The sequence below is a fragment of the Spermophilus citellus genome (assembly GCF_964194105.1).
Source record: "Spermophilus citellus genome assembly, chromosome: 11".
Classification (NCBI taxonomy): Eukaryota; Metazoa; Chordata; class Mammalia; order Rodentia; family Sciuridae; genus Spermophilus; species Spermophilus citellus.
The window spans coordinates 67,225,677-67,232,447 of NC_138192.1; the positions used below are offsets into that span (position 1 = coordinate 67,225,677).

At 38.3% G+C, this 6,771-nt stretch overlaps 1 pseudogene across 1 annotated transcript; it reads right to left on the reverse strand.

Annotated features, from left to right (window-relative positions):
• Positions 1-2,060: 2,060 nt before the first annotated feature.
• Positions 2,061-2,748, reverse strand: LOC308630531 (myelin-associated neurite-outgrowth inhibitor-like; annotated as a pseudogene). The gene has a single exon. The product of its transcript is annotated as a myelin-associated neurite-outgrowth inhibitor-like (transcript).
• Between the last annotated feature and the right edge of the window lie 4,023 nt (positions 2,749-6,771).

Consider the following 6,771-nt stretch of genomic DNA (forward strand, 5'->3'; position numbering starts at 1 on the left):
CCAGGTGTAGGGCTTAGGTTTAGTAGGTTCTAGGGGCTTTATTGCTTGGCAAGTTGTTTGGAAGTGTTGAATCAATGTTCCTCTTGAGCTCAATTGATGCCAATTTACACTGGGAGACTGTATCCCATGAGTCTCCCCAAGTTTTCACTCCTTGTACAGGAGAGCTTATCCTTCACTACTTTTGTTGCTCTCAGATACTGCCCTTTCTGACCTCCTGGGGTCAATTGCTGAGCCCAGTGGAGAGGCAGAGTGTCTGTCAGGAGATGGGCTGGGCAGCCAAGTAACAGGCTGGGTGAACCAAGACTAGGCAGGCCAGGTTGCTGTGGGCTGGGGCTGGGTAGACTGGGTAAGCTGGGAAGGCCAGGAGTTGGTGGGCTGGTGAGTGGTAAGTAGAGTTATACCCACCCATTCAAATTCCTGACCTGCTATAGCTTGTCTTGGGAGGCCTTGTGAACTGCAGGACTCAAAGGATTGGAGGGACAGGGGTTTTCCCCCATCTCTCCAATAAAATGCTCTTCTCACTGTCTGTTTATGTCCGGGTTTGCTAGGCTCCATTAAGTCTTTCCTAGGTTCAGATAAGATCACACAGACCCTGTTTTGAATTCCTGGATCTGAGTTCCCAATCGGGTTGGTGCTTTTGTGTGGTAGTCCTAAAATGGCTACTGGCTGGACTCCCTTCAGATTATTGGTAAACTCAGGGCATTTTTTGTAGACCTGTTTAATGAGTCAAATAGCCTTTGGATGGGCTGGGTCAGACTGCCGCTCCAGTTTCAGCATTTTCTGAACTAAACCTATTGGTAGTATTTCTTTCTCTCTCTCTCTCTCTCTCTCTCTCTCTCTCTCTTTTCTGTGCTAATTCTACTGCTCCTGCTTATCTCTGATTTTTTTTTCTCTTTTCCTTCTTTAAGGTACTCAAACTTTCTAATTTTCTAAGGCCCTCTGTCTCATATCAAATATTAGTGAAATCTCTTTTCTACCCACCTTGGGGAGAAGCAGTATTCCTGCTGCTTGATTCCCAGGTAGCCAAGAAAAACTGCTTCACTCTAATCCACCATCATCATTTGCTGTGTTTTAAGAGCATGCTAGTACAAAATGCAGCACTCCTCACAAGGTAACAGATCCCAGAGTCTCCACAACATATAATACCAAAAATTTTAAAAAACTTCCAAGAAACAGAAGTAGTTCAATAGAAACAAACCCATGTATGATTCATGTTTTGGAATTATTAGTCCGAACATAAATGTTTTAGTCTGTTTTTTTTTTTTTCCTGATGTGAAAAAATGATGTGACAAGAACAATTTTAAGAAGGGAAAGTTTGTTTGGGGGCTGTTTTAATCAGCTTTTTCACTGCTGTGACTAAAGGACCTGACCAGCACAATTATAGAGAAGGAAGAGTTTATTTGAGGGCTCACAGTTTCAGAGGTCTTAGTCCACAGAAGGCTGGCTCCATTCCTCAGGGCTCAAGGTGAGGCTGAACATCATGGCAGAGGGAAGCAGCTCACATGATGATCAGGAAGAAGAGAGAGACTCCAGTCTCCATATACAAATATATTCCCAAAGCCACGACCCAGTTCCCACCTCCTCCTGCCACACTCTGCCACTTCAGTTACCACTGAGTTAATCACTATCAGGGATGACCACTGATTTACAACCCAATCATTTCTCCTCAGAACCTGGCTTTTTTTTTTTTTTTTTAACTTTAAGGCTTGCATACAACACTCCATTAGCGATACAATTGTAAAATACACTTCCATTTCTTTGGGTTTGCATAAGATAGTTTTGCATCTACTGTGGTTAGATTGAGCAAGCTTTGTTTTGTGTGTGTGTGTGTGTGTGTGTGTGTGTGTGTGTGTTTTAACATACATTCAACTAGATATGATTCAGAATATACTTATACCCCCCCCCTTTTTTTTTAAATCATTACAGTCAGCTAAAAATTTTCCAGGCAAGTCCACAAAACAGAATTTGCTTGAAGATCAACCCACGGAGTTAGGGAGACTAACAGTGCTGGGACCTGCTAGGCCAAGACACTGGTGTTTAAAAACTAAGTGTCAAGAGTATTAAGAAGAAGGTCCTGGTTGGAGGCACAAGGCCTGCAGCACCAGCTGTGGAACCTCAATGATATGACTGCACAGATCCATCTGCCAATGTTTATTTGCAAGTTGATCCCACTGATGGGGTACATAGCTGCAGGTGGGTGTGCCTGGGTCCATGTAGAAGGCACAGTGACTGGGTGATGGGCAACAGGAGTTGGGGAATGGGCAGTCAGCAGGGTACCTGCTGACATGGCCATCATGGTCCCACCATCCTGCTCATGGTGACCCCATTGTCTCTAGGAGGAGGGATGGGAGCAGGGTACACTATTGCTGGCATGCCATTGGGCTGCACCACGGTGGTGTGATGGATGACGAGGAGGTGCTGCATACAGTGGCTGTGTGTAGTATGTGCCTTGCTGTGAATAAGGGTGGTGCTGGGGATAGGCATTCACACAGGATGCATAGCAGTCTGGGAGGGGTTGGGGGAAGAAGAGTATGGCGGCATGGCCCCGCTGGTGGGGGAACAGGATGCTTTGTAAGGTGTGCCAGAAGTGTAACCTACTTGGAAGGTAGGATTTGCTCTAGGTACTGAATAGGAGAATAGGTAGAAGTTGTGGCTGCATAGCCCATGGGAAAACCAATTTGGATAACCAATTCCTTTGGCATTTACATAGGGAACCACAGAAGATCCAGGGCTATAAACAGGATTCATGGTTTCAAGAAAGAATCAACACCCAATTCTCCCCTGTTTTCCATATTCTCTTGTTCTGGTGACTGCGACCTCTAGAAAGCCAAGAGGACATCCCTGTGCCATGAATAACCACCTGATTGGCCACCTGGGCCACAGCCCCAGATGCACAGACCACACTTGCCAGAACCCGGGGCCCCTGCCCGACCAGCAGACAAAGCGCAGCTGGACCCAATCTGGCGCCCAGCGACCGCCCCCAGCCACCGGCCAGACCTTGACAACACCCCAGGCTGATGGACAACCTGTCTTAAGACAAGATGTTCCTAACATGGATAGAACACAGGAAATCATAAATCATGATCCTCAGCATCAGTTTCTAATTCAAAATACAAGGTTAAAGGGTAGAGAACCAGGTCTAAAAAAAAAAAATTAAAAAAATAACCAGGCTGAGTTTTTCAGTTTTCATTTGCTTTTGTTATATAAATCTGGTACAAGTTCTTCACTAGACTAAAGGTCTCTATCCTAACTAGAGAATTAAATCCAATGATTTATTTAAAGACAGGGGCTTTTCCTGATAAATTGGGTCTAATTATTTACTGAAAATGAGTCAAATATGTCCTGGATGCTCTTTCTCAACAAACACTTGTTTCAAATATTTGTTTGACAAGAATTGTGAGAGCCAATACAGCAGACAGTTCTCTGGTCAATGTCTAAAGTTTGGAAATTATACAAATGGTTGAACAGATACCCATTTGTTTTAGATAACATGTCACTAAATAATTGTCACAGTACCTTATTTAAGCTACAATGCCATTATACTATTGTGAGAAGATAGACTGAGGAATGAATTCCAAACATTTTTTTCCAAAATATTCTTTAAAGCTGAGCCAAAACCTACATAAGTAGAAATTTATAAAATTTTAAGTGCAAGTATAAATAATAAGACAATTGCTAGATGGTTCTAATACAAAGTCTGATATTGAAGTTCACAGATTTTTGTCGAGACTATTAGAGTTGGCTGCTGGTTAGAGTCTCAATATGGAACTTTATAAATAATTGAGTGGACATTGGTTGGGATGATTTTATCTTGTTTGTACAAACAGTGGGAAAATTTTAAGTCCCCAAACATTGAGTTGTTGGTGTAGTTGTTGTAAATTACTCTTTCTGAATGTACTTATGTACATTCCAATTTTTAACAGCAAATACATGTGATTCATGATCTGTTCTTAGTCTCTAGTGGGGTTAATATACTTAAAAACTAAATAAATTTGTGTAGCTATATACTAAGAAGATGGTAAAAGAGCCAAGACACAATTATAATTTATTCCATTTTAAATGATTCATTTATCTTCCAGTGAGTCATTCCCACCCACTCTGATTCTTGTAAAATATTATGATTCAGACATAGGAGATACAGTAGGGAAAATCCTTGAATTTATAAAGCTTGAAATAGGAGTCTTCTGTTTATGGATATGAAGATGTTTATGGATATGAAGATAGAGGGAAGATTAATGAATATTGCAAAAATACAACATGTCCTTTTTAATTTCCCTAAAGTGAAAATATGCATGGGAAGAGAGAAATTTGGTAACTGATTAACAAAATGATGTGTACTCATCATTAGGTGTTTGTAATTATTTTTTTAGGTAAGTATCACCCTGAATCTCATAATGCAAACACTATCTTTGTGAACATTTCTGTCAGGTTTATCTAGTGTTGTTTCCTATATATCTTTAATTTCAAATAATCAGAATTATACTCAATAAACTTTCTTATAATCCATTATTTTCCTTAATGGTAGGTTACGAATATCAGTCCATCAATAATACTAAATAAGGTAAAACAAAACCTGTCAGTGACTAGTAACTATACATTTTTTGACAAACAGTAACCACTTGGTAAATGCTAGTTAATATTATTACCATATATTATTAAGTTAAGAAATATAAATTTTAAAAAGATCCAGTTGGTACAGCAAATCATTGTTTTATGATTTAAAATTTTTATTCATCATTCAAATTTAAAAAAAAATATCTGAACATATTTACAAAGCATTATCAGGGGAAAGTGAAGATTTAACAAAAATAAATACAGTAAAACAGGGCAATAAAATTAGAAGAAGTAATTTATATAGTAATCATTAGATGTCTGTGCTTTCTTGTGTTACTTGAAAAGTGCCATGAATTAAGTCCCCAAGTTCCTATGGAGAATTTTAGAAATTGCCATACTTTGTAAAAGGTTATTAGGTCTATTGCTTCCTCTTGAGTTTCCTTTGGGAAGTTGACTTATAAACTGTTTGTTTTTAACTACCTAGCAGCTATTGTTATAGGAAACCTGTGACTTATTAGCAAAAGGAAAGAATTATTTAATCTACTCACAGTGTTATTTGTTTAACATACCAGATATTGCTGGTCAAAACTCACAATCTTGCCCTCTATAGGTCAAAGACTTTTATAAACAGCTGACCCAGGACTGCAGTACAGTTCCGTGGTAGAGCACTTGCCTATTGTATAAGGCCCTGGGTATGATCTCTAGCACTGTGGAAGAAACAAGAAGAAAGAAAGCAAGCAAGAAAGAAAAAACACTGATGTGATGGTGGCAAGCTTAGGCAGCAATGAGGTTTTATGCATCAAAACTATGACTATAGTTTGATAAATGACATCCAACTAGTCTCTGAATGGCTATTCTATATATTTTCTCTTTTCAAAAGCCAAGAACATAGTAGCATAAATTGATCCTTTATTTCAGTTATTCATTCAACTATTCAATCACTTATTAATGATCAGACATTTATTGAAGATGTACCATGGTCAAGGAATCACTGTAAGTCCTTTGAATGCAATTGTAAAATAGACCTGATCTTCCAAATCACCTGTATAAAGTCTAGTAAGAAATACTGATAAATACTGATAAAACGAGGAGTGAGTGTTATGGGATCACTTATGTCTTTAACAGAGTATGTTGCCAGGAACAGCTTCCTAGAACAAAAGATTAATGAAGTGGAGGCCAGATTAATTGAATGGGAATTAGTCATGTAAAAGGAAAATGGGATTGCTATAAGTCAAAGATTAAGCATGTTTGAAGAACCAGAAGCAGAGAAAGTGCTGACATTAAACAAAAAGCATTTCTCATGCCTAGAACTGAATATTCTAGTAGGTAAGTTATAAAAAGACTGAAGTGGTACATAGGTCCAGTTCACAAAGACCCTGGTAAAAGACAGAAAGGAGCTTAGGAATTATATGCCAATCCGTTGATAACCACTGGAGGATGTTAAGAAATATGTTGTCATCACTTTTGCATTTTAAAAGGATAACTTCAGCTAACTTGTGGAAAAATATCTTAATTGAAGGATAATTTGATAAACCACATGGAGGAATTATAGCCTGCATAAATGTGGCAAGCAGTGAAGATGAAGGGGACAAGGTGATATCCTGACATTATGGACTGGATGTGGCAATGATCAGGATAATAATAAAAGGATAGAATTATTTAACAGGATAAGACAGAATTTGTAAAAAGTATTTATATAAGAGGACAAAAAAATTTAAAAAATGTTTCTAATTGAAGTATAATTTACATGTGAAACAAACAAATCCATTGAAAGTGTCGAGGTTGAAGAGTATGACAGATGTATACACCCCAGCTCACCACCCATTTACTTGTAGGATATTTCTACTAACTCATTAAATTTCTTTTTGTTCATTTCTAGTCAAACTTCATCTCCCAAAGGAAACTATTCTGATTTCATACAATTTAGTTTTGCTTATTCTTGAATTTAATAAAAATGGAATAATATATTATGTAAACCTTTGTGACTTGTCTTCTTTCACTCAGAAAAAAATTCTTTTGAGGATTAGCAACATAAATTTAGCAGTGCTTTTCCATGCTGGGTGACATTCATTCATCACAATTTGTTTAACCACATCAGGCATGGTAGCATATACTTGTAATCTCAGAGACTTGGACGCTGAGGCAGGAGGATTACAAGTTAGAGGCCAGCCTGAGCAACTTAAAAAGATTGTCTCTGAATAAACATGAAAAGGGGTG